The sequence below is a fragment of the Stegostoma tigrinum genome, chromosome 19 (genome assembly GCF_030684315.1).
Source record: "Stegostoma tigrinum isolate sSteTig4 chromosome 19, sSteTig4.hap1, whole genome shotgun sequence".
Classification (NCBI taxonomy): Eukaryota; Metazoa; Chordata; class Chondrichthyes; order Orectolobiformes; family Stegostomatidae; genus Stegostoma; species Stegostoma tigrinum.
In genome coordinates, this window is record NC_081372.1 from 9,385,810 (window position 1) to 9,412,983 (window position 27,174).

General features: G+C 45.0%; 1 protein-coding gene and 1 long non-coding RNA gene across 6 annotated transcripts in view; one reads left to right on the forward strand and one right to left on the reverse strand.

Moving 5' to 3' along the window:
* The window catches only part of rbm39a (RNA binding motif protein 39a), a 43,130-nt gene extending 42,141 nt beyond the window's left edge, over positions 1–989 (reverse strand). For 2 of the 5 annotated variants that reach the window (XM_048550089.2, XM_048550088.2), the window contains exon 1: positions 600–954. The gene's annotated coding sequence lies outside the window, so the exon portion shown is untranslated. Of the gene's footprint in view, positions 1–599 lie in introns of all 5 variants that reach the window. The other 3 variants (XM_048550087.2, XM_048550092.2, XM_048550090.2) reach the window with 3 other exon arrangements.
* LOC125461380 (uncharacterized) lies at positions 1–26,849 on the forward strand. Its single transcript, XR_007249494.1, has 3 exons — positions 1–460; positions 4,321–4,425; positions 26,470–26,849. It is a non-coding gene; the product is annotated as an uncharacterized LOC125461380 (long non-coding RNA).
* The last annotated feature ends 325 nt before the right edge of the window (positions 26,850–27,174 follow it).

Sequence of the window (27,174 nt, forward strand, 5' to 3'; positions counted from 1 at the left end):
CTAAAGAGTCATTCATGCTCATATAGGGTTGCATAACAGGACTTTTTAAGAACTTGTACATGTGCCAGGTCTTCAAACAGCTATTCAAGACTTTTTTTTAATTCAAGGAGTTACCTTATCATTCCTCGCCCCCAAAAGTATTCGCTCACTTTGTTTTTACAGACGCATGCCACTCAATTATTCGCTATCCCAAGGAACACTCTGCCTGAAAGGGCTTAATTTATGATGACAAACGATTTAAATTTATTGTCCGTTAACTCAGTCCTTCCGGCGGATTAAAATCCAAATGGCAACTCCGTGGGGTGGGGGGAGAGAAATCACAATTTACTGCGCATCAACAAGATCGTGCTGAGACGTTGAGAAAGCGACTCCCGCCCTAATTTACGGCATAATAACTTCGACTGCTCCACACTAAAGCTACTTCTCGGTTTAAAATGTGACCACTAAAATCTCAATTAAGGTATGGTGACCGTAAAAAATTAAAATAGTTTGGTTTTCCATGTCGATTCAACCGAGGCCTATTTCATAACCGTTAAAATAACACGCGGTCTCAGGCAAGGTCGGCTAACAAAAACCGTAGACGGGAGAAAAAAAATTACCTTAAAATGCTAGAGGGCCGTAATCAGTCGAATCTGAACGTTAGAAGCCTGTCGCTGTCGGGCTTGATGTTGAATCTTTTCCTCTTAATCCTGGATTCTCAGGCCTTGCTGCCCGGATCGTCTTCCGCCCTTAGGCCTCGCTCACTCTTTTTAGACAAATATATATTTTAAAAACGGATCTGCGAGGCAAAGAAGTTTTTTAAAATGGTTTTCTTTAAAACATCAACGATGTTTGAGTTAAACAAATACTACAAATGTGTGTTTTGTGTGTGTACGTGTACTTTCTTTTCCTCTCACGGACACATGAACAAACAAGCCACTCGACCGCTCAAAGCCACAACAAAATGGCGACGGTTCCGTCCAGTCCGCCAGCATCACGCGGGGTTTCCCAAGGACAAGGCGCAGGGGCAGCGCATCATCCACGTCACGTCGCGTCTTACCCGCGCGAGCGAGCTCGCTCTATGGCAACCAGGTCGCTCCGGCAACTTCAGTGACGTAGCCCCTGCCCTTCATCCAATCCCGTCTCCCAAACCCAACCCTACCCACTCCCAGTTCTTCTTACCTTCCACCCCAGTCCTCCCAATTCCCAGATATCCTTCTGCATACTCTCTCACACACATATCCCACTCCCTGACCCCTCTCCTACCTAACACCTCTCTTCCACACATCTACACTCATAACCCCTTACCCAGACCCCACCATCCCAAGCAGACCCCCAACCCAGACCTCATACATCCCTCCCCATCCACACCTTGACCCCTCACCCAAACAGACCCGTCCTCCCACAAACCCCACTAAGAAGTCTCCCTGACTCACTCAAATCCAGACCCCCTGCTCCACACTTCCACACCCACTCTTCCCTCCACATCCAGACCCAATCACTCACTCACACACACACACACACACACACACCCCACCCAAAGCACCTCCTCCACACTTCCACGTCTGAATTCTCCCCGACCCAACTTCCACCCAGAACCCCTTCTTAAAACACACTCACCCTCTTTCCACACAATTCACTTCTGCCACCTCCCCCTCACCTCGCCTCCCTATCTGCCACCTTGCTCCCACCCCTAACCAGACCCCCTCATCTCACCCCCAGCCTCTGCCACTCCCCCAATACACCATCCGCTCCTCTCCCACCCAACTCACAGCCTCAAACCCTCCCTCAAGACACCCCAACCACACATGGACTCACCTCGCCTCATTGTATCCCACCCCAACCCCACCACTTCCACCTTTGCCTCTTACCCCAACTCACCATCTACCCCTTCCCTTCCTCCCTACCCAACCCATCCTCCACCTCACCAGACTCAATTCTCACCCAGCACCTTCTTCTCTGAACTCCTTTTACACACATTTCCTAGCCCCGCAACTCCCACACCTTACCCCAGCCTCACCTGCTCCCCCACTACATCCCACATCCTCTCCACTTCACTCTCTCAGCCTCCACGTCTTCTCTCACCTTACACCCTACTCTACCTCTCCCACCACGTTTGTCACCATCTCCCCCCCATCTCTCAAACCCCATCATCACCTCCCCTCTCCACGCATACACCACATCTCCTACCCATGCCACACATTACTTCTACCTCATCTCAAACTCACTGAGTATTGCACATGCTCAGCACCATTCATCACTCCTCAGATACTGAAACAGACCCATGTTCACATGCAACAAGACCTAAACAATATCCATGTTTGGGTTGACAGGTGTCAAGTAACATTCACACCACGCAAATGCCAGGCTACGACCATCTCCAGTAAGAGATAATCGAGCCACTGTCCCTTCCCATTCAATGGTATTATTATCAATGATTCCCCCAATATCAACATCCGGGGGTTACATAGACAAAGTGGTTACAAGAGCAAGCCCAACATTGACAAGGCACAAATTAGGAATGCGATGGAATACTCCCCAGTTGCTTGGATGGGCACACCTTCAAAACACTAAAAGAAATTTGACACCAAATATGGGGCGGCATGGTGGCTCAGTGGTTAGCATTACAGCCTCACAGCGCCAGGGACCCGGGTTAGATTCCTGCCTCAGGCGACTGCCTGTGTGAAGTTTGTACATTCTCCCCGTGTCTGCGTGGGTTTCCTCCGGGTGCTCCGGTTTCCTCCCACAGTCCAAAGATGTGCTAGATGGATCGGCCATGCTAAATTGCCCGTAGTGTTCAGGGGTGAGTGGGTTAGAGGGAGATTGGTCTGGGTGGGATGCTTCAAGGGGCGGTGTGGACTTGTTGGACTGAAGGGCCTGTTTCCACACAGTAGGGAATCTAATCTAATCTAACCACTCAAGGCAAAGCAGCCCGCTTGATTGACGCCACATCTATAAATGATCACTTTCTCCACCATCAATGCCCAGTAGCAGCAGTGTGTTCCATCTAGTAGATGCACGCAGGAAATCACTGAAACATTTTAGACATCACCTGCCAAACCCCCAACTACTTCCATCCAGAAGGATAAAGATACACAGGGATATCAACACCTGTAAAATACCCTTTTAGGCACTCATCATTCTCACTTGGAAATACACTGTCGTTCCTTCATTGTTACTGGGTCAATATGCTGGAATTCCCTCCCTAAAGGTCAACCTAAAGCATGTGGTCCTGCAGAGGTTCAAGAATGCAACTCACCATCACCTTCTCAAGGGCAAATAGGGAAGGGCAACAAATGCTGGCCAGCCAGCAATGCTCAAATCCCCGAGTTAATAAGCAAAAATGCTGGCCTTAGCAGCAAACCTACATCTCACAATAGGATAAAAACAAATTGCATCCAGTGTTGAGAATATCTTTCTGGTGAGTGTACAGGGAGATGCTAGACTGCAGTAATGCTAATGAACAAAAATCGAAGGAATGTGCTCCATGTTCAAAGCAGCACAACTATTAACAAGCTTAAACAAAAGGAAGACAAGTACAAATTTAAATGAGATGGTAGGAACTGCCGATGCTGGAGAATCTGGGATAACAACGTGTAGAGCTGGATGAACGTGGCAGGCCAAGCAGCATCAGAGGAGCAGGAAAGCTGATGTTTCAGGTTGAGACACTTCTTCAGAAAATGAAGGATCGAAAGTCTAGACCCAAAACATTAGCTTTCCTGCTCCTCTAATGCTGCTTAGCCTGCTGTGTTCATCCAGCTCTACACCTTGTTATCTATGAATTTAAATGACATTATTTGCATTATGTTTCAAACCATTCAGCCCCTGCAGCTCGATTCATAGCAAAGGGCCTCATGCATATGAATGGACATCACGTGCATCTTCTGCAGTGTCACAGAAAAGAGGTTTCTACCTCCTTCTCAAACTCTATGAAGAGGACTGCTCTGGAGGTCCATTGTCTCAACCTCATGAAGTGTAATTCTTCCAATATCAACTTTATTTTTTTCTCCCCTTTTCAATTTTCCACTGAGCAATTTCTGTATTTATTCCAATGCCCTCAGCTAGTTTGACTGTTTCCTTTTCATTCCATCTATAACCTGTGTAGCCTCTGGGCCTACTGTGTCTTCCAAGAATGGAACCCCAATGTCTCCCCATCAAATGCTTCCCTCTGCCAGTCAACCTGTTCTCATAGTAAACCGAGTCTTTTTTGACACCACCTCCTTCATCCAATAAAAAGATGTTGCAATGAGGAACCCATGTGGACCCTAGCCATGCCTTATCTTTGCATAGGATGTTTCTTTTGCCCAGTCCTACTCAGACTTGTTCCCTCATCACTTTCAGATACTTTGAAGACTGTATCTGTACTATTTTCTGTCAACATGAAAGATACAAAAGACCTAAGTGAAAGAAGAGATAATGGGAACTGCAGATGCTGGAGAATCCAAGGTAACAAGTGTGGAACTGGATGAACACAGCAGGCCAAGCAGCATCCCAGGAGCTCAAAAGCTGACGTTTCGGGCCTAGACCCTTCATCAGAAAAGGGGGTTGGGGAGAGGGTTCTGAAATAAATAGGGAGAGAGGGGGAGGCGGACCGAAGATTGATAGAGGAGAAGATAGGTGGAGAGGAGAGTATAGGTTGGGAGGAGGGGATGGGATAGGTCAGCCCGGGGAGGATGGACAGGTCAAGGAGGCGGGATGAGGTTGGTCGGTGGGAAATGAAGGTGCAGCTTGAGGTGGGAGGAAGGGATGGGTGAGAGGAAGAACAGGTTAGGGAGGCGGGGACGAGCTCAGCTGGTTTTGGGATGCAGTGGGGGGAGGGGACGAACTGGGCTGGTTTTAGGATGCAGTGGGGGAAGGGGAGATTTTGAAGCTTGTGAAGTTCACATTGATACCATATGGCTGCAGGGTTCCCAAGCGGAATATGAGTTGCTGTTCTTGCAACCTTCTGGTGGCATTATTGTGTCACTGCAGGAGGCCCATGATGGACATGTCGTCTAAGGAATGGGAGGGGGAATTAAAATGGTTCGCGACCATGGGAGGTGCATTTGTTTGTTGCGAACTGAGCGGAGGTGTTCTGCAAAGTGTTCCCCAAGCCTCCGCTTGGTTTCCCCAATGTAGAGGAAGCCACACCGGGTACAGTGGGTACAGTATACCACATTGGCAGATGTGCAGGTGAACATCTGCTTAACATGGAAAGCCATCTTGGGGCCTGGGATTAGGGTGTGGGAGGAGGTGTGGGGGCAAGTGTAGTACTTCCTGCGGTTGCAGGTTAAGGTGCCGGGTGTGGTGGGGTTGGAGGGGAGTGTGGAGCAGTCAAGGGAGTCACGGAGAGAGTGGTCTCTCCGGAAAGCAGACAAGGGTGGGGATGGAAAAATGTCTTGGGTGGTGGGGTCAGATTGTAGATGGCGGAATTGTCGGAAGATGATGCGTTGTATCCGGAGGTTGGTGGGGTGGTGTGTGAGAACGAGGGGGATTCTCTTTGTGCGGTTATTGTGGGGGAGGGGGGATGTGAGGGATGTGTTGCAGGAAATGTGGGAGACACGGTCAAGGGTGTTCTCGACCACTGCGGGGGGGATGTTGCGGTCCTTGAAGAACGTGGACATCTGGGATCTGCGGGAGTGGAATGCCTCATCCCGGGAGCAGATGCGGCGGAGGTGAAGGAATTGGGAATAGGGGATGGAACTTTTGCAGGGGGGTGGGTAGGAGGAGGTGTATTCTAGGTAGCTGTGGGTGTCGGTGAGCTTGAAGTGAACATCAGTTTCTAGCTGGTTACCTGAGATGGAGACTGAGAGGTTCAGGAAGGTGAGGGATGTGTTGGAGATGGCCCAGGTGACCTGGAGGTTGGGTGGAAGGTGTTGGTGAAGTGGATGAACTGTTCGAGCTCCTCTTAGGAGCAAGAGGCCGTGCCGATACAGTCATCTATGTAACGGAGGAAGAGGTGGGGTTTGGGGCCTGTGTAGGTACGGAAGAGGGACTGTTCCACGTAACCTACAAAGAGGCAGGCATAGCTTGGGCCCATGCGGGTACCCATGGCCACCCCCTTTGTCTGTAGGAAGTGGGAGGAATCAAAAGAAGTTGTTGAGGGTGAGGACGAGTTTGGCTAGGCGGATGAGGGTGTCGGTGGAGGGGACTGGTCGGGCCTGCAGGACAGGAAGAAGCAGAGGTCCTTAAGGCCATCTGCATGAGGACTGCAGGTGTATTGAGACTGGACGTCCATGGTGAAAATGAGGTGTTGGGGGCCAGGGAATTGGAGGAGGTGGAGGGCGTGGGCGGTGTCATGGACGTAGGTGGGGAGTTCCTGGACCAAGGGGGTGAAAATGGAGTCCAGATAGGTGGAGATGAGTTTGGTGGGGGATGAGCAGGCGGGAACAATAGGTTGGCCAGGGCAGGCAGGTTTGTGGATTTTGGGAAGGAGATAGAAGCGGGTGGTGGGGGGTTGGGGAACAATGAGGTTGGAGGCTGTGGGTGGGAGGTCACCTGAGGTGATGAGGTCATGGATGATGTTGGAAATGATGGTTTGGTGCTTGTGGGTGGGGTCATGATGAAGGTGTCGGTAGGAAGTGGTGTCGGAGAGTTGGCGTTTGGCCTCGGTGATGTAGAGGTCAGTGCGCTATACTACAACTGCGCCTCCCTTGTCAGCGGGTTTGATGGTGAGGTTGGGGTTGGAGTGGAGGGAGCGGAGGGCTGCCCGTTCTGCGGGGGAGAGGTTGGAGTGGGTGAGAGGGGTGGAGAGGTTGAGGCGGTATTGCCCTGGAAACATGAATTTGGCATTCTTGCATTCGTCCTGATGAATGAAAGGCAAAGAATGTGCAACATTTTCATTCTTTTCAATAATATGCAGGTACTGCACTACCAAAGATTTTATTAAACTCGACAGACAGCACATCCAATTAGTGGAGTGCAGATCACAAAAGCAAACAAAATAACAAAGTGCAAATTTTAAAATAGCAAGTTGAATCCTGTACATTATGTTCTAGATGTTCAGTTGCACAACATTAATTAAAATTTGAAACAGAGGAAACGCCTTTTAAACTCAACTAATCTATGCCAATGTTTGTGCTTCCCTGGAATGTTGTTCAAGACTTCTTCATTTAATTTCTCCAACGTATCTAGTATTCTTTAAATGTTTATGCAGCTCCTCCTTAAAAACATCATATGCAGTCACCTCAACTACCTCTAGTGATAATGAGATATTAGAAACTGCAGATGCTGGAGAATCTGAGATAACAAGGTATAGAGCTGGATGAACACAGGATGAACACTTCAGAAGGGTTTTCTTAAGAAGGGTCTAGGCCCGAAATGTCAGCCTTCCTGCTCATCTGATGCTGCTTGCCCTGCTGTATTCATCCCAGCTCCACACCTTGTTATCTCCAGTGATAATGAGTCCCACATTCCAAGTAGTTCCTCATGATAAATGGAAGTGCAGACTCAATGGGCTGAATTGGCCTAACTCTGCTTCTAGATCTTATGGTCCTGAATTCCTGATTAGTGACTATTTTATGATGGCTGGTTCTGATCTCCTTCAAAAATTAGGTGGCATGTAGCTCAGTGATGAGCACTGGGGCCTCGCAGAACCAGGGACCTGGGTTTGATTCCACCCTCAGGTGACAGTCTGTGTGGTGTTTGCACATTCTCCCCATGTCTGCAAGAATTTCTTTCAGGATACTAATGTTTCCTCCCCACTCCAAAGATGTGTATGTTAGGTGGATTAGCTATTATAAATTGCCCAGAGATGTGTAGGCTAAGTGGATTAGTCATGTGATATGCAGGGTTACAGGGATAGGGTAGGATGTTCTTCGGAGGTGTGGTGTTGACTCGATGGGCCAAACGGCCTGCTTCCACGCTTTATGGATTCTATGAAGAGGAAACACCATCTACCACCCCCTTAAAGCCTCTATGAGGTCACCATGTCAACCTTCCCATTTTGAGAGAGATAAGTCCCGGCCTATTCAATCTACTCTGATAATCCTCATCCAGTGTTATTTAGAGACAGTGGGAAATGCCAATGCTGGTGTCTGGGATAACAAGGTCTAGAGCTGGATGAACACAACAGGCCAGGCAGCATCAGAGAAGCAGGAAAACTGGCGTTTGAGTCTGGACGCTTCTTCAGAAATCAGCAGTGTTATTTATGTCCTCCTGATAATGTACTGCACTCTAGGCCGCTGAACATTGATTGAGCAAATTCAGTCTATATCCTCTGGAGTTTAGTTGAATGAGATCTGATCTCATTAAAATGTATAGTATTCTTAAGGGGCTTTCCTGGATAAATGCTGAGAAAATGTTTCTCCTGGCTATGAAACCTAGAATAGGGATTTACAATCTCAGAAAAAGGGATTGGCCATTTAATACTGTGAAAACCTTTCACTCCAAAGGTTGTAAATTTTTGGAATTCACAACCCCAGGCAGCATTGAGTTCTGAGCATATTCAAGACCAAGGGTAAATCAAGTTTTAGGTGCACCACAATGTAAGGAACATGCGGATAATTTGGGAAGGCAGAACTGAGGTGGTAGATCAGCCGTGTTTTAATTGAAGGATGGAATTGGCCTGAAGAAGGGCCAAATGGCCCACTCCTCCTCTTCTAATGTGGTTCAGTTCTTAAGTATCTCCCATGATTAATTGCTCTCTAGTTTAGAAAAATCTTGTCAAGATGTATCTCTATGACATTATGTTTTGGCAGCTATGCATGCAAACAACATCAAAACAAGATTCTCACCAAATCCCATATCATACTGACTTTTGACATTTCTCACTGCTCCTTCATTGTCAGTGAGCCAAGATCTTGGCACTCTCTACCTACCACCATTGTAAGAATAGCTTTACTCTACAGATTTCAATATTTCGAAAGGAAGACCCTTAGCTATATTCTGAAACAGCAACTAGCAATGAGCAATAAATATTGCAATGTTGTGCTGTGCTGCCAGCTAGTAAAAATAGACTTCGTCCAGTTGTGGCCACCCAGTTATAGGAAGGATATTATTAAGCGAGACAGGGTTTAGAAGAGATTTAGCAGAATTTTGCTGGGTGTAGAAAGTTTGAGTCATAAAGTCTGAATAAGCTTGCCTGAGGGAGGTTGAGAGGTGACCTTATAGAGGTTTATAAAATCATAAGGGGTATAGATAAGGTTAATCATGGGTATCTTCCCTAGGATGGTAAATTTCAAGACTGGGGACAAATTTTTAAGGTGAGAAGAGAGATTTTAAAAAGTCATGGAAGGCAAATTTCTTACGCAGAGGCTGGTTCGCGTGTGCAATAAAATTCCAGAGGAAGCAATGGGTACAGTTACAACATTTAAAAGATACTTACAAAAGCACATGAATAGGAAAAGTTTGGAGGGATATGGGCCAGAAGCAGGCAGGTGGGACCAGTTTAGCTTGGGATTATGTTTGGCAAGGACTGATCAGACCAAAGGGTCTTTTTCTGTGCTGAATGACTCAATGTTTTTTAAAAAAATCCTGTCCTAATTCTCCCAATTCCAGCTTGATTTTGAATTTCATCCTTTGACATGAATATTTTAGAGATGAGTATGATTGTAAGTTATAGAGGATGGGATGACTGGTAAGAGGCCAGGAATGGGGCAGTGAGTACCTCAACCCCCAACTCCCCAGAGCCTTTCAACCATTTGCAAGGCACAAGTCAGGAAGTGATTGAATGCTCCTATTTGCCTGGATGAGTGCAGCTCCAGTCGGAAGCTTGACATTAGCCAGGACAAAGCAACACACTTGATTTGCACCACATTCACAGCCACTCACTCCCTCCATCACCAACACTCAGCAGCAGTAGTGTGTACCTTTTACAAGATGCACTGCAGAAATTCCCCACGGTCTTTAGACTGCACCCTCCAAACTCACAAACTCTACCTGTTAGAAGGATAAAAGTAATAGGTACATGGGAACATCATCACCTGCAAGTTCCCCTTCTGAATTCAAAATATATTACCATCTCTTCAGTGCCCAAATCCTGGAACTCCCTCCCTAAAGACATTGTAGGTGTACCAACATGAACTGAACTGTAGCGGTTCAAAAAAGCAGCTCACCATCACTTTCAGAAGGGCAACTAGGGATGTCATCAAATGTTGGACTTGCTAGTGATGACCACCTTCTATGAATCAGTGGATGAAAAACAAAGGTATTATCACAATGATCCCTTAAGCATTTTCAGCTAAAACAATTCACAGGTTTCTGATTGTTCTGATATATTGCCGACACATTACAATCTGAAATGGGATACAATAATTCTGGGGGTGGGGGTGGCTGTGGTGATGTGATCTTTTAGTGAGGAAAACGTTGTCTGGTCTGGAGGTCAACAACAATGTAAGAATTCAAATTAGGCGAAGGCATTTGCTCCTTGAGCCTGTTTCGACTCTTTTTTTCATTCATTCCATTCACAGAATGCAGGCGTCACTGACTTTATCACTCAGTGAGCAGTTAAGAGTCAACAAAATTGTTGTGGGTCTGGAGGCACACGTAAGGCTGGACCAGGTAGGAAGGAAGTTTCCTTCCCTAAAGTGAACCAGATGAGATTTTCCCAAGATGGAATTTGCTTCCATTTTCATGACTAGACTCTTAAGTCTAGTTTTCATTGTTGAGCTCCAGTTCCACCATATGCCATGGCATGATTCACACCCAGGAGGCCAGAACATTATCTGGATTAATAGTCGAGTGGCAATCCAGTTTGGCCAACACCTCCCACCTTGGCAGATCTGACTGTGGCCCCAACTGCACAGGCATGTATGTACCCTATAAACCAAGACTGCATGAACACAAGACTTATCAGTGAGGTAGGACATTCCAATTCCAATATCTTCCAATTTTCTGCCTTCCAATCCTCAGAAACCTGTGCTAGCATCTCAGGTTTTCTGAAGGTTGAAGCCGATCTGTCGATTATCTCTGCAGCTGGTTTTGTTTTCTACTCTGAAGGTAGATGCAAAGTACTTGTTTAATGTCTTTGCATTTCCTTATTCCCGACCATAATTGCATCTTCCTCCGCCTCTAATGGGCTGACATTCACTTTTATTAATCTCTTCCTTCACACATACCTCCCATTCTCATTTCTCATAAGCAATGTATCTCAGACCAGCAGGTCAAGAAATGGCTGGATTGAGTTGATTACTGCTTTGACAGAGGCAGGGGTATTGCTGTTGAATAAATGCAGTTGTCCCATTTCCTTTGCCCCATCATTAGTTACAGTGCTTTCCTCTGCATAGGCCTTGAGCTCTGGCATTCACTGTCAGCACCTCAGGTCCACTTCTCTCTATTGCTGAAAAGCTCCCACTTTGATTTCCCTCAAAGGCCCTTTCTTCGGTTAGGAGTTTATTCGTTGGTCCAGTAACATGTTGGAGCACTTTGGGACTTGCTTGACTGAAGTTAAACATTTTTCTTGTATAGAAGTTGTTTACAGCTTTTAGGTGTCACTGGCAAGGCAGCATTTACTGCCTATTCCTAAATGCTTTTGAGAAAGCGGTGGAGAGCCACAAAAGTGGACAGGGATAATGTTTCAGGAGCCCTTGTCTGCCTTCCGGAGAGACCACTCTCTCCGCGACTCCCTTGTCCGCTCCACACTCCCCTCCAACCCCACCACACCCGGCACCTTCCCCTGCAACTGCAGGAAATGCTACACTTGCCCCCACACCTCCTCCCTCACCCCCATCCCAGGCCTCAGGATGACCTTCCATATCAAACAGATGTTCACCTGCACATCTGCCAATGTGGTATCTTGTATCCATTGCACCTGGTATGGCTTCCTCTACATTGGGGAAACCAAGCGGAGGCTTGGAGACCGCTTTGCAGAACACCTCCGCTCGGTTTGCAATAAACAACTGCACCTCCCAGTCGCGAACCATTTTAACCCCTCCTCCCATTCCTCAGACGACATGTCCATCATGGGCCTCCTGCAGTGCCATAATGATGCCACCCGAAGGTTGCAGGAACAGCAACTCATATTCCGCTTGGGAACCCTGCATCCCAATGGTATCAATATGGACTTCACAAGCTTCAAAATCTCCCCTCCCCCAACTGCATCCCAAAATCAGCCCAGCTCGTCCCCTCCCCCTACTTCATCCCAAAACCAGCCCAGCCTGCCTCTGCTTCCCTAATCTGTTCTTCCTCTCACCCATCCCTTCCTCCCACCTCAAGCCGCACCTCCATTTCCTACCTACCACCTCATCCCGCCTCCTTGACCTATCCATCTTCCCTGGACTGACCTATCCCCTCCCTACCTCCTCACCTATACTCTCCTCTCTACCTATCTTGTTTACTCTCCATCCTCGGTCCACTTCCCCCTCTTTCCCTATTTATTCCAGTTCCCTCTCCCCATCCCCCTCTCTGATGAAGCGTCTAGGCCCCAAACATCAGGTTTTGTGCTCCTGAGATGCTGCTTGGCCTGCTGTGTTCATCCAGCTCCACACTTTGTTATCTCGGATTCTCCAGCATCTGCAGTTCCCATTATCAGGGATAATGTTGTTCATCCTTTGCATTGAAAATGACTATGTTCATCATCTCAGAGATAGTAAGAACTGCAGATGCTGAAGTCAAGGCTCACGCAGTGTGGAGCTGAAGAAACACAGCAGGCCAGGCAGCATCAGAGGAGCAGGAAAATTGACATTTCTGAAGAAGGGTCCCGAACTAAAATGCCAGCTTTCCTGCTCCTCTGATGCTGCCTGGCCTGCTGTGTTCATCCAGCTCCACACTGAGTTATCCATGTTCATCATCCGTGCTGTTTGGTAGGGTTCCAGGTGATAAGAATGTTACTACAAAGTGTATCTACACGTGGAGGGTTGTACTGCAGATAGAATAGGGTAAATATGAATGAATTTTAAACAAGTTGCTGGATTTGGACTTCACTTTTTAAAATCATTTGTTCATGGGATGGGGCTTATGCTGGTTAGGCCAGTATTTATTGTCTGTCCCTAATTGCCCAGATGGCAGTTAATAGTTATATGTTGCTGTGGTTCTGAAGTCAGATGTAGGCCAGACCAGGTAAGGACATCAGATTTCCTTCCCTGAAGGATACAGTGAACCAAATTGGTTTTTCTGCTACATGACAGCAGTAACTATTTCAGATTTTTATTGAATTCAAATGTCACCAACTGAATATTGGATTCAAATGCATATCCCCAGAACATTAGCTTGGCAATCTGGATTGTCAGCCCAGTTATATTACCTCACCTTGTATCTTCTCTCTGTCTCTGGCGTGTGTCTGCTTTGTAAGGGGGTGCTGCAAAGATTTTTATTTGGTTCCGTCCAGTGCAGCGATCCTGGGCTCAGGGTTTGTAGAGAAACCCCTGAGTGAAGCCTTCAGAGTGTTGTTGGAACTCATCCTCTGACCTCACCCCAGAATTTGGATCTCCAAATAGGGTTGATTTTGGAAAACGAGTGTCGGGCATTCCGGCTACGTGAACAGCCCAAACCAGTTGCGCCTGTTTTAATGTGATGTCAATGCCAACTTGGCTAAGGATGGTGTCTGGTATTTCACCCTGACATCTGACTATCAGGAGCTTCTGAAAGCAGCTGAAATGTAAGTGTTGAGCTTCTTACTATGAGCCAGTACATAGTCTTAAGTCTGACATGTGTCAGACCACAAGACCTTGGAGCAAAGGGAGGCCATCAGTGCTCCCTCATTTGATGAAATTATAACCAAGCTGATAATCCTGAACCTCACTTTCCTGCTCTATCCCCTTGATTATCTTATTGATTAGAAATGTGGCTAACTCGACCTTGAATATACTTAATAGCCCAGCCTTGACAGCCCTCTTGGAAATAATTCCAGACATTCACTATCCTCTGAGAGAAAATGTTCTTCCTCAACTGTATTTTAAGTCAATGTTGCCTAACTGTGCAATCATGTCCTGTGGTCCTAGATTTGCCTACCAGGCAAAATAGCCTCTAAATATCTACCTTGTCAGACCCCCTAAGTATCTTGTATGTTTCTATAAAGTCTTCTCTCATTCTTCTAAACTCCAAGACTTTAGACCCAAACTTGCCAACCTTTCCTCATAAGAATAATCCTGCATACCTGGAACCAATCTAGTGAACCTCCTCTGGACTGCCTCCAGCAGCAGAGAAGGCGCTGGAAGGGCTTTTGCTTTACAGACTTTCAATTTGGTTGGCAGACTTATTCGTTATACTCCGGCTGGCATTGGAAGTCTGCCAAAGGCGATACTTGCTTTGACAATTCTTGTGTGTTTCTTGTTATCAATTTAAACAGCTCGAGTGAGTGTGCTGCTAAGATAAGTGAACTTGGCTGTTGCTGATAGGGTCTGGTCATGGATAGAAGCCTTGGCCTTTCGACAGGGCTTTCCTGGAGCTGGCTGGAACATTACTTCAGTTTTCATCATGCAGGTCATAAGGTCAAAGTTGTTATAGTCACTGGGGTCAAGTTACATGCTACACTGCATGCCTGGCTCTGAAATGGCGACTAGAACACAGGCATTGGCAAACAGAAAATCACAAAGTTTGTCCATTTGGAGACCTTAATCTTTGCCTGCAGTCAGATTGAGCGGCTTCCTATCCAGGCGTTATGTGAATTCAAAATCAGAATCACCATCGTGGAAGGCATTGGACAGCATGGTGGAGAAAAACATGCTGAAGTGAGATGACTTCAGCACAAAGCTCTGTTTAATTCAATTACTGGGACTGGATCAGAAGATTGACCTCACCCACGAGATGTGGGCAGCCCTAATGAAACTGTCAAACCGCTGTATGGATTTCTCAGGGCAACTGGATTCCTCCAAGACTCTCTAAAGGATTGAACACCTGGCTGTGTCAAAGACCTTAGATCATCAAACCTGGTGTCGAGACACCTCATTCTGTTCTGGGCATTTCTCCTGGAGATGTCTCACTGTCAACACCATAAAAGCGGCTCTTTCACCTGCACTGACTCTGTAGCAGCAGATCCTGATCAATAAGCAGTTCAGAAGGACCCTTGTGAAGATTTTGCTGGTGAGGTAGAGTATTGTGATTCTTGTATGATTTTTGCAAGATGTGGAGCAACGATTGTAGCCCCTCGTGTTAGATACAGTGACAATAGAATGGGAATTACATCTAACATGTTCAAAGATGAAACCACCAGCACTTGATTTGCATTGAAAAAATGTTTGATTTCTTAATTGTGAATCCCAAACCACTGCTGTAATTTATGAAAATGTCATAATGGACCAGGCTTGACTTTCTGAGGAATGACAATCTCATGCAGATTACATTCTCCTTTTTTTTATCAAATGGATGAGCTCTACATTTCTGACAGACGATTCTGATCAGGGCTTCTTCAGAAATGCACAGCTGTATTTCCATTCTGACTATGCACTAACGTCATGATAAGAAACTCAACACTTCAATTTTGGCTGCCGTCAGAAGCTCCTGTGGATCAGATGTCAGGGTGAAATACCAGACACCATACTTTCTCAAGTTGACATTGCAAACACATTAAAACAGTCATAACTGGTTTGGGCTGCTCATGTAGCCAGAATGCCTGACATGCATTTTCCAAAGTGAACCCTCTTTAGAGATCCAAAGTCTGGGGTGAGGTCAGAGGATGAGTTCCAACAACACTCTGAAGGCTTCACTCAGGAGTTTCACTATAAGCCCTGAGTCCTGGGAGCAAGCTCACCCAGGAACGCTGTGCCTGGCAGAACCAGATAAAACATTTTTGCAGCCACCCTCAAAAGCAGACACACACCTCGCAGCATAACATTCTCTGGGAAGGCAACCTTGCCACCTTTTTCAAGAGGATAGATGCCAAGAGGATAGGGTTCCAAGTGGGTAGAGTGCCAGGTAGGTTTGATATCAAGTAGGTAGGGAATAGGGGATAGAATCAGGTGGGTAGGAATAAGGTGCCAGACATTTGGGTGCGAGGTGGGTTGGAATCCAAGTGGGAAGGGAATAGTTGCCAGGAGTGTAAGGTGCCAAGTCGTGTGGCAGCTCCCGACAGGGGCAGGGAGCGGGATGGGGATGGGATGGGGCGGGTGCAGGAATTTGACTGGGCTTTTAATAGTCTAACATTTTCTTAAACGTAACTGTTTACCTAACTGCAGCAGAGCCCTCCAATTCTCTGATTTAAATGGAGACTTTCGAAGGGTTCCGGATGTATGCAGAATCTTCAATTTGCCATCAATCCCTTTGGCACCTGTCACAATTGGAATTTCACAGCGTACCCATGTGCTACTCCTACCTACGTTTCAGAATTAATAATCTGGCAGTTGGAGACCAGGGTTGATATTTATACCCCAGTAGCCTGGTTAAAAATACCTTCCACATTGGTTTCTTTGGAAGATCCCAAAGTATCCACCTGTTTTATACAGCTGAAATTCAATTACAGTAGTCTCGATTATGGATCAGAATGTCATCACAGAATCACAGAATTGTGAAGGTGCAGAAGATGCTCCATGGTGCCTGCTCCTGTTTTATGACCTAATGGCAATCTCCTGCTTTTTCCCCATTTTCCTGAAAACCATATCTATCCTGTCTCATGTTCAGGCCCAGTCTTGGGACGTGTGTGCCTAATCCAGGTTCCAGCGCAATGTAGAGCCGCAATTTTAAAAAATGCCATCTTTCAGATTACCAAGGACAGATAACGAATGCTGACTTGCAATTGACGCCCATGTTCCACGACTGAATAAAAAAAATGATGAGACATTAAATGAGGCTGATCTGCCTTCCAAGGTGGATGTAAAAGTTGGTATGGCATTCATGTGAAGAAGAACAGGGTAATATTCCCTGTAGATAATATTCATCCATTAACAAATACCATCAAAGTTAACAGATGACTGGATCACTATTAGAATGTTGATTCTGCTATTGGTTGTCGCTTGTCCTACATTACAACAGTGACTATATACTCCGTAAGTACTTAACTTTCTATCAAGAGATTTGGCATGTTAAAAGTTTTGGTTCAAGAAAACAGGTCACCAGCACATTGTCAAAGGCAGTTATGGATGGGCACTAAATACAGTCATGTCTAAGTTCCATAAAGTGACCAGGACTGGATAATCTAATACTTTATACTTAGCAAAGCAGTTTAATCTGAATTTGGACATGTTCCTACAAGATGTGGTTGGAAACTACATGACTATAGTTTTTGATACAATGCAGTCAAAAATCTGACAGATTGATATGTTCTCTCAGCATCAATCACAAAAGGGTGGGGGGGGGGGGCATTCAGAATTTTATTAACCTTTGTGCAGCACAATCCTTCTTTCAAAATATGTGAGAATTCAAAGCTTCTGAGAGAACCGGAGACCAGAAGACTTTACAGGGAATTCCAGCAGAATTGATTTTGTGCTGTGGAATACTGATTCATTAGCATAGCAGCCATTTTCCTTTGGTGCTAATAAGACAGGCGTTTAGACACTATGTTGTTAACTCCCCAGGAGGAAGTCTGGAGTTCTCAGTCTCAGGGAGCATAGGGAGAAAGACTTTCAGAAATCAAAAACTGTTCTGTTGAATGTGTCCAGGCAATATGACACAACTGCAGAATTAGTGAGGGGGAGAAAAATGCGCTCTCTATCTCTCACTCAAAAGCTGACTTTATCTACTGAGTCTAGCTGCACAAGCAATTATTCAACAATGGAAGTCATCACAGCAGCTAAATTCTGACCTCAAGCTTTTGACTGTGGAAAGAGTAAACAAACCCACAATGACAAGGAACTGACCATACATTCATCTTTCCAAGTGTCTTTTATCCTTACTTACTTATAAAATTGCCTTCGTATATTTGGATAATGACCACCATTTTCACTTGAATAATTTGCAATGATTCTTTATCTTGTTTAGAACTGAAGCTAAGTGGGCTATACAAATTGACTGAATACAGGCCACTGGTATGGTCTTAATAGAAGGAACTAAAAAAAGTACAAATTCAGACTCTTTCCTTCACGTGTCATATTTCGCTCACAAATGTCATCATGGCGAGTGCTCTGTCCAAAGGCAGTTCCTTGACTTTTTGTAGTCATTCCATGTTTCTCTGGCCTGTGCCATTTGTTTAATTTTGCCAATAAGCTCCTACAAGTTTCAAGCCACCAGCATTGATATTCTGAGATAACAAGGTGTAGAGCTGGATGAACACAGCAGGCCAAGCAGCATCAGAGGAGCAGGAAGGCTGATGTTTTGAGCCTAGACCCTTCTTCAGAAAATGATGAAGGGTCCAGGCACGAAACGTCAGCATTCCTGCTCCTCTAATGCTGCTTGGCCTGCTGTGTTCATCCAGCTCTACACCTTGCTATCTCAGATTCTCCAGCATCTGCAGTTTCTACTCGCGCTGATATTCTCTTCCTTCCTCTTTCTCCTTGAAATCTACCATTGGTTATCTCTTTCAGTAATTCATTTGCCCTCAAGATGTGCCCTTCCTCCATTTTCTTCCTAACAACGTTCAGCAAAATGCTTTGTTCGCTCTCAACATCATCATTTATTATGTTAGAGATAATGGGAACTACAGATGCTGGAGAATCCGAGATTACAAAGTGTGGAGCTGGATGAACACAGCAAACCAAGCAGCATTTTAGGCTGCTTGGCCTGCTGTGTCAATCCAGCTCCACACTTTATTATCTATCATTTATTACATCTTCTGTCCAACTGAATCCTTCCCATTCCTCTCCAAACCCATGTTTCAAAGCTATCTGGCAAGTTGGCCTCTTATTACTGCAAAGTCCAAGTCTCACATCCATAGGAACACAGGAGCAGGAGGAGGGCATTCAGTCGTCAAGTCTGTTCCACCATTTAATGAGATTAGTTAGATTAGATTTATTGTCACATGTATATAATAAATTACAGTGAAAAGTGCTTTCTAGCATGTTACATGGCTTGGTGGCTCAGCAGTTCACACTGCTCCCTCACAGCATCAGGGACCTCCACCCTCAGGTGCTTGTCTGTGTGGAGTTTGCATATTCTCCTCATGTCTGTGTAGGTATCCTTCAGGTGCTCTGGTTTTCTCCCACAGATCAAAGATGGACCAGCCATGCCAAATTGCCCACAGTGTCCAGGGATGAGCAGGCTAGGTGGGATAGCCATGTGAAATGCTGCATTAGAGGGATAGAGTGTGGGGTGGTGTCGGTCTGGGATGCTCTTCAGAAGGTTGGTGTGGACTCGATGGGTCGAATGGCCTGCTTCTGCACTGTATGGATTCTATGATTCTGGGGTAGCAGCTGGTTCTTCTTAGTAAATATGGACATTCCCATTTCTATCCTTGGTCTTATTTGATCATTCCTCTGTTATACATTTTAGCATGGCTTTGCTCGGGCTGATGTTAGTAAATGATCTATAAATTTGTTGAATTTAAAAAAATCTTTTCTTATAAAATTACTTCATTCTACGGTTCAATAGTTTGCTAACATACTACATAACCACATTTAACCCTTCAGTTACAGGCTAAGCAGCAAGTTACGTTTAATTAAACAAAGAACTGAAGATGCTGGAGACCTGAAACAAACAAAAGCAGAGAGTGGAGCGAAAACAACATTGCTGGAAAAGCTCAGCAGGTCTGGCAGCATTTGTGAAGGGAAAAACAGAGTTAACCCTTCCGTTCTAAGGAAGGGTCACCGGGCCCGAAACATTAACTCTGTTTTTTCCTTCACAGATGCTGCCAGATCTGCTGAGCTTTTCCAGCAATGTTGTTTTCATTCCTGATTTGCAGCATCTGCAGCTCTTTTGGTTTTTGTTTAAAAGCAGAGAGGGCTGGAGAAACCCAGCAGGTCTGGAGCATCTGTGGAGAGAGAAACAGTGTTAATATGCAGGTCCAATGGGCCTTGTTCAAAACCTGATGAGTCATTCCTCTACATAATCTGCATCTCCATGACCTGGCACGTCCACCACTCTGCCATCGCCATCAGCCTCGTTCTTGAATCCCTGATTTTCTGACGAAGGTTCACTGGACTTGAAATGTTAACTCTGTCTTCTCTTAATGGATGTTGCCAGACCTGCTGAGTTTCTCCAGCAATTTCTGATTTTGGTTGTAGCAAGTTAAGATTCCCTGATTTTGTGTGCATGGATTTTAATCCATCCGATTTTCTTTTAAAATGCAAAAAGAACGTTTCTAGAGGGTTGGTGGGCAAGCTGTTGGAGGGAATTCTGAGGGATAGTATTTACATGTATTTGGGAAGGAGTGATTAGGGATAGTCAACGTGGCTTTGTGCATGGGAAATCACGTTTTTCGAGGAAGTAACAAAGAGGATTGTGGTGGACATAATCTCTATGGACTTCAGACAAAGTTCCGCATGGTAGACTGCTTGGCAACGTTAGATCACCTGGAGTCCTGGGAGAACTGGCCATTTGCATACAGAACTGGTTCAAAGATCGAAGACAGAGGGTGGTGGTGGGCACTTGCTTTTCTGACTGCAGGCCCATGACCAGCAAGGATCGATGCTGGGTCCGCTGTTTTTAATAATTTATGTAAACGACTTGGATGTGAATGTAGGAGCTATGGTTAGTAAGTTTGCAGATGACACCAAAATTGGAGGTGCGGTGGACGGCAAAGAAGGTTACCTCAGAGTACAACAGGACCTTGATCAGATGGGCAAATGGGCTGACGGGTGGCAGATGGAGTTTAATTTAGATAAATGTGAGGTGCTGCATTTTGGAAAAGCAAATCAGGGCAGGACTTATACTCTTAATGGTAAGGTCATGGGGACTGTTGCTGAGCAAAGAGGCTTTGGAATGCAGTTTCATAGTTCCTTGAAAGTGGAGTAGCAGGTGAATGAATAGTGAAGAAGGTATTTAGAATGCTTGAATTGAATATAAGTGTTGGGAGGTCACGTTGCAGACATTGGTTGGACCTTTTTTAGAATACTGTGAGCAGTTCTGGTCTCCCTGCTGTAGAAAGGATGTTATGGAATTTGAAAGAGTTCAGTAAAGATCTACAAGGATGTTGCCAGGGTTCAAAGGCTTGAGCTATGGGGAGAGGCTGAATAGGCTGGGGCTAACTTCCCTGGAGTGTCGGAGGCTGTGAGGGGTGACCTTATACAGGTTTACAAAATCATGAGGAGCATGGATAGGGTGAATAGCCAAGGTCTTTTCCTCAGGGTAGTGGAGTCTAAAACTAGAGGGTATAGATTTACGGTGAGAGGGAAAAGACTTAAAAGGGACCTGAGGGGCAACATTTTTGGGCAGAGAATGGTGCGTATGTGGAATGTGCCGCCAGAGGAAGTGGTGGAGGCTGTTACAATGACAAAATTCAAAAGGCATTGGGATGGATACATGAATAGGAGGGGATTAGAGGAATATTGGCCAAATGCTGGCAAATAGGACTAGGTTTATTTCGGATATCTGGTGGCATGGACAAGTTGTACTGAATCATCTGTTTCCATTGCAGTGCATCTTTATGACTCTATGACCCTAAGTTAAGCTTCCCTGATTTTATGAGCATGGATTTTAATCCACCTGATTACGTTTTATAATGCAACAAAATATTTTTTAAGAGATGAAAAATGAGGATGAAATAGGACACAGAGAACTATACAAATTATGAAATTGTGAAGAAGAGGAAACTAAACAAATGACCACTAGATGGGGCTAATGTTAATGAATACGTTCTGACTGGAACTCATTGCCCTGTGTTAATAGTCGTGTTCCTCTGACTGTTGAACACTTTTACACATCCACAGTCCTTTTGTCCTACGCAGAAATGTAAAAGTAAAAGCATCAAAATAAGATTTACAATTTGTTATTAACCCGGTCAGAGCAACAAACTATATGAGCTGAATTTTCCCAATGGCACCAACAAGAAATTAATGGATAAAATTTCAGCATTATCTTAAACTATTGCACTTAGAAGTAACTAAAATTTACCTTTTAGCATTAGCTTAAACAATCAAACAAGAATTAATTAAAATTAATTATGAATCAACAAGCAAATTATGATCAATGTAAACTATAAATTACGCTTCAAACAGTTGATGCAGCAAAAGAAGGATCGCAAAGATTTAAGCCCACTCAGCCCCTAAGTCACTCAATGATACTTATACTGGGATTATTGTGGTGTTGGGGTAGTGTCCCTGCCTTTGAGCCAGGAGGCCTGACTTCATGTCTTACCTGTCCCAGAGGTGTGTAATAACATCTCTGAACAGGTTGATAAGAAAATATCTATATGGTACCTGTTGGGAGGTGATGGCTGAGTGATGTTATTGCTAGACTATTAATGCACTGACCCATTAATGTTCTGGTGTTGAATCCTGTCATGGTTGATAGAGGAAATTGAATTCAATAGAAATCTGGAATCAAGAGCCTAATGATGACCATGACACTATTGTCAGAAATACTCAAATGTGAGGCTGGATGAACACAGCAGGCCAAGCAGCTTCTCAGGAGCTCCTGAGATGCTGCTTGGCCTGCTGTGTTCATCCAGCCTCACATTTTATTATCTCGGATTCTCCAGCATCTGCAGTTCCTATTATCTCTGTCAGAAATACTCAACTGGTTCACTACTTCTGTTGAGGGAAGGAAACCGCTGCCCTTACCTGATCTGGGCTACATGTGACTCCAGATGCTTGGAAATATTGCTCGCTCTTAACTGTCCTCTGAAATGGCCCAGTAAACATCTCAGTTGCAACAATTGCTAGAAAGTCTGAAAAATCATCAGAATGGACCACCAGGCATCTATATAAGCCCAAAAAAAATGACAACAGTAAAAAAGAACTGGCAACTCTCTTGTGGCACAGTTGTAATGACCCTACGTCTGAACCAGGAGATCCAGGTTCAAGTCGCACCTGCTCCAGAAGTGTGTCGAAGCATATTTGACTGTGTTGATTAAAGCACCCATTCAGGCAATGTGGGTGTCACCACAACATGAGGATTGCAGTAACATGAAACGGTAGTTCACTACCATCCTTTCTACGGCAATTAGGGATGGGCAAAAGATTGAGCTAGGCCAGCTAACCCCATATCACACGAACAAGTAATAAAAATAAAATCCATATAGTTTGCAAATAGTGTAGATAGCCAGAGACATTTTCCCCAGAATAGAAATGACTATCACAAAGGGACATAATTTTAAGGTGATTGGAGGAAGGTATAGGGGAGATGTCAGAGGTAGGTTCTTCACACAGAGAGTGGTGGGCTTGTGGAATGTGCTGCCAGCAGTGGTAGTGGAGTCAGATATTTTAGAGACTTTTAGGCGACTCTGAGATAGACACGTGGAGGTTGGTAAAATGTAGGGTAGATTAACCTTAGTAGGATAATAGGTTGGCACAACATCATGGGCTGAAGGGCCTGTACTGTGCTGTAATATTTTATGTTCTACGTTCTAGAGTCCTTCAAAGTTGTGCATTTCATCTGGAGACAATTCTAACTTCTGTCCTTTGAAGCTTTAGCCACCAACTCCTATCCGACAGCAGACTTGCTTCACCCAAGTTCCAGGGGAGTAATGTTTACCAAAGAAGACAACCTTGCCGATCTTTTTGGTTGTGTAATGACTTTCTCCTGATCCAAGTTTTGCACCTGAACCTCATCTTTGTGCTGCCTGTGTTACAGTGATGTGACTTCTTCCCTTTCTTTGCACTGCCTAATGCCATGATGCCTGACACCCGACTGTGAGCCACACTCCGAAATGTGCAGTCCTGTAGTTCGGTGTAGCTCTGAAGTTAGAAGGCCATTGTGCACTCAATCAGGCACCGTCAGTCCAGAGATGCCCTGCACGGTTCCTGACTATTTTCCCCAGATGGGGTAGATGGGGGGATATCACTGCCCGCTGTGTCTCAGATGCTGGTGCTTGGCATCCAACATGAAGTTTGTTCAGAGCAAATTAGAGACATGAATTAGCCAGATACCTGCTCTGGTTTCCATGTTGCGACATCCAGCTTGTTTGAGGATCCTGGTAAGATAGAAAGCTAAATATAAATGAGGTGTGTTGGGCTTCTAGTGAAGCATTTAACGAGCTTCAATGACCGTCGATTTACAACTTGAATCACCATCGACTGGTGAAAAACATAAAAGATAGTGTGAGATGCTCCTGACATTGAAATAGCCCTCTCTGGACTTCCCCATCTGATTTTGTCACAAATCTGACCATAACCCACATCTCTCAGAGCCCTGTAAGATCCTGACTTAAATTTTCTGTTTGCAGCAGCTTGTTGTGTGTACGTTGGCTGCAATATTTACTTACAAAAACAGTTACAGGCTCCAAGATAATAAAGTGTGAAGCTGGATGAACACAGCAGGCCAAGCAGCATCTCAGGAGCACAAAAGCTGACGTTTCAAGGCTCTAGGCCCGAAAGGTCAGCTTTTGTGCTCCTGAGATGCTGCTTGGCCTGCTGTGTTCATCCAGCTTCACACTTTATTATCTTGGATTCTCCAGTATCCGCAGTTCCCATTATCTCAGTTACAGACTCCATGTGTAGCTCCTCACTGACAACACTTCAGGTGACACCCCAGGTGTTTTGTGAACTTTCTGAGCTCAGCTGGAGGGGTTTTAAAGAGGCTGTGTCCTTTCCGTGCCTTCAAGGAGGGGAGAGGGAAGTTGAATAAGATCATTTATTCTGTCGCTGTTGTTTTCAACAAATGATAATGTGACAACAAACCTTTTAATCAACTTTATGACTTTAACTAATCTGTATCCTAGACACAAAATAAACAGGGCATACAGTGGGGCACCTGTTTGCCCCAGCCCTTGGTTTCTAAGGTAACTCCCTGCACCATCCCACATGACTGAGTTTCCATCTGTTACTATGGTATGTTCCCTGGGCACTGTTTTTGAACCGACAACCAGATGTATATTGCCAGGAGGCTCTCTATTGCTTAGCTGTTCTGAGAAGGAAAAGAAACTTTTGACTTGAAAACAGCGCCTGATAAATCAAAGGTTTTCGCCTTGTTGTGTGAGGTGTGAGTTGTTTTTCCACTCACTCAGACTAGAGAGTGTTAGCCCTCTTCTGTTAGCCCTCTTCTGTTAGCCCTCTTCTCTCTGCCCAAACACCCCTCTGGACTGACTCAGTAAACATTAGCCACATCGGGAACATTTTCCAATACTGAAAATCAGATATATATAATGCTTGTGGTTTAATTGACAGCCCTTGAATAAAAGCTGAATAAAAAGCTTCTCAACACCTGGGTACAAGATTTAGCCTGGGACTAAATTGAGTGGTACACTGTCAGCCCTGTTGCCTCGAATTTACAGACATATGAATAAGGAGTGAAAACCGGCCAATCAGCCATTAAATAAGCTCTTGGTTGCTCTGATTTTAACCCCAACTCTACATTCATGTGCATCCCCAGCAGAATCCCTATGGTGTGGAAGCAGGCAATTCAGCCCATCAATTCCACACTGATTCTCCAAAAAGCATCCGACCCAGACTCACCCCATCTACCCTGCACTCCCCAGGGCTAACCCACCCAGCCTGCACATCCCTGGACACCATGGACGATTTAGCATGGCCAATCCACCTGACCAGCACATCTTAGGATTCTGGGAGGAAACCAGAGCACCCAGAGGACACCCACACAATCAACCAAGAGTAGAATTAAACCCAGGTAGCTGGCACTGTGAGGTAGCCGTACTAACCACTGTGCCACCCACATTGTCCATCCCCTTGGCAATCAACAATTTATTTACCTGTGCCTTATAAATATTTAAAGATTCTGCACCCACTGAGCTTTGAGGGATGGAATTCCAAAAATCCACACCCCTCTGAGTGAAAAATATTTTCCTCACCTCTGTCTTAAGTGGGTGACCAGTTATCATTTAAACAGTGACCCCTAGTTCTATGTTGTCCCACAAGAGGAAACATCCTTTAAAAATCCCCCTGGACAAGGTCAGTCAGAATCTGATATGTTTGAATTAAGTCACCTCTGACTCTTCTAGACTCCAGGAATGCAGAATTGGAGTTAAAATCAGGGCAACCACGGACTTATTTAATGGCTGAATGGCCTACTTTCATTCCTTGTTCATATGTTCTTAAATTCGAGGGAACAGGGTTGACAGCATAGCACTCACTCGAGTCCCAGGCTGGATTTTGTGCCCAGGAGTTGAGGAGCTAATCTAGTCTTTACTCATAATCCAACCACTTACCCTTGGATTTCCGCAGCTGCTATGTGGACCTCTGAAGCCTGTGTCTGGCAGCAGCTGGAGAAACTGGAAGTGAATGTGTTGGCATGGCATCGGCATACTGATTGGCAGGCATGGACCTTTGGAGGAGCCGCAGAGCTTGGACAGAACTCTGAGAATGAAAGGTGCCATCTGTAAGAGAAGATACTGTTTGGTGCATGTGGGTGTTCCCCTGACAATATTTCAGAGGACAACAGGGGTGACCTGGCCAATAATAATCCCTCAAACAACATTGCAAGAATGGATTCCCCAGTCAGTATCATATTGCTGCTTGCATGGTGGGAACATTGGCAGCCGTGTTTCCTACACTGCAAACAGGCCTCTTGGATTCTGAGGCCCTAACTGTTGCCGCTTCTTCTGTCAAGGTGCAATCACGCTCATCTGGTTTGAGAGATCCTCAAATATCCACTTGCAGTTCTGAAGAAAAGTCACACTGGACTTGGGATGCTAACTCTGTTTTTCTATCTCCACAGATACTGCCATATCTGATGAATTTTTCCAGTGTTTTCTGTGTTTGTTCCATAAATCCACGGTCTGGAAGTATGTGATATCCATCAGCCAACACGCCTGGCGCCCCTCTCTACCAACTGCCCTCCAATTTTCCCAGTAGAAGGGAAGTCTATAGCTTTTTGGCTCTGACCAAACATTGACAATTTTCTTTTTTGGGTGTCACTTTTTAAAGTTCTTCTCACTGTTGTAAATTGAAACATATCTTCATTTGATTTATGGAATTTTAAACTTATGCTTAGCAACCATTCCAAACAGCTCTGTTCCCTTGCACAGATCTTTACTTCTTGCCCATGGTTTCATCTGAGGCCATGAAGGATGCTACATAAATGCAAGTCGTCCTTTATTCATGTGTAAATAATTGTTTTTCCTTTCTAATGTCCCAAAACGTGGAAATCTATAGTTCCTGTGCTTACTGTTTCCCTAATTTCTGAAGATGTGTAAAACCAATAATTCAGTCCCAGAGTTCTTTTCCACTCTCTCATTCCTTCTGGGAAAAGCCAAGCCAATTTGAAATTCCCTACTTACATCAATATTGAGTTAATTAATTGAATGGGACATCAATCGAGCTTGACTGTGAAGAGGGAGCACTACATCAAGCAAATGAAGATAATTGGCACTGGCAAGAGAGGAGATATGAAAAGAATTGTTTGGTAAAGCAAATTGTTATG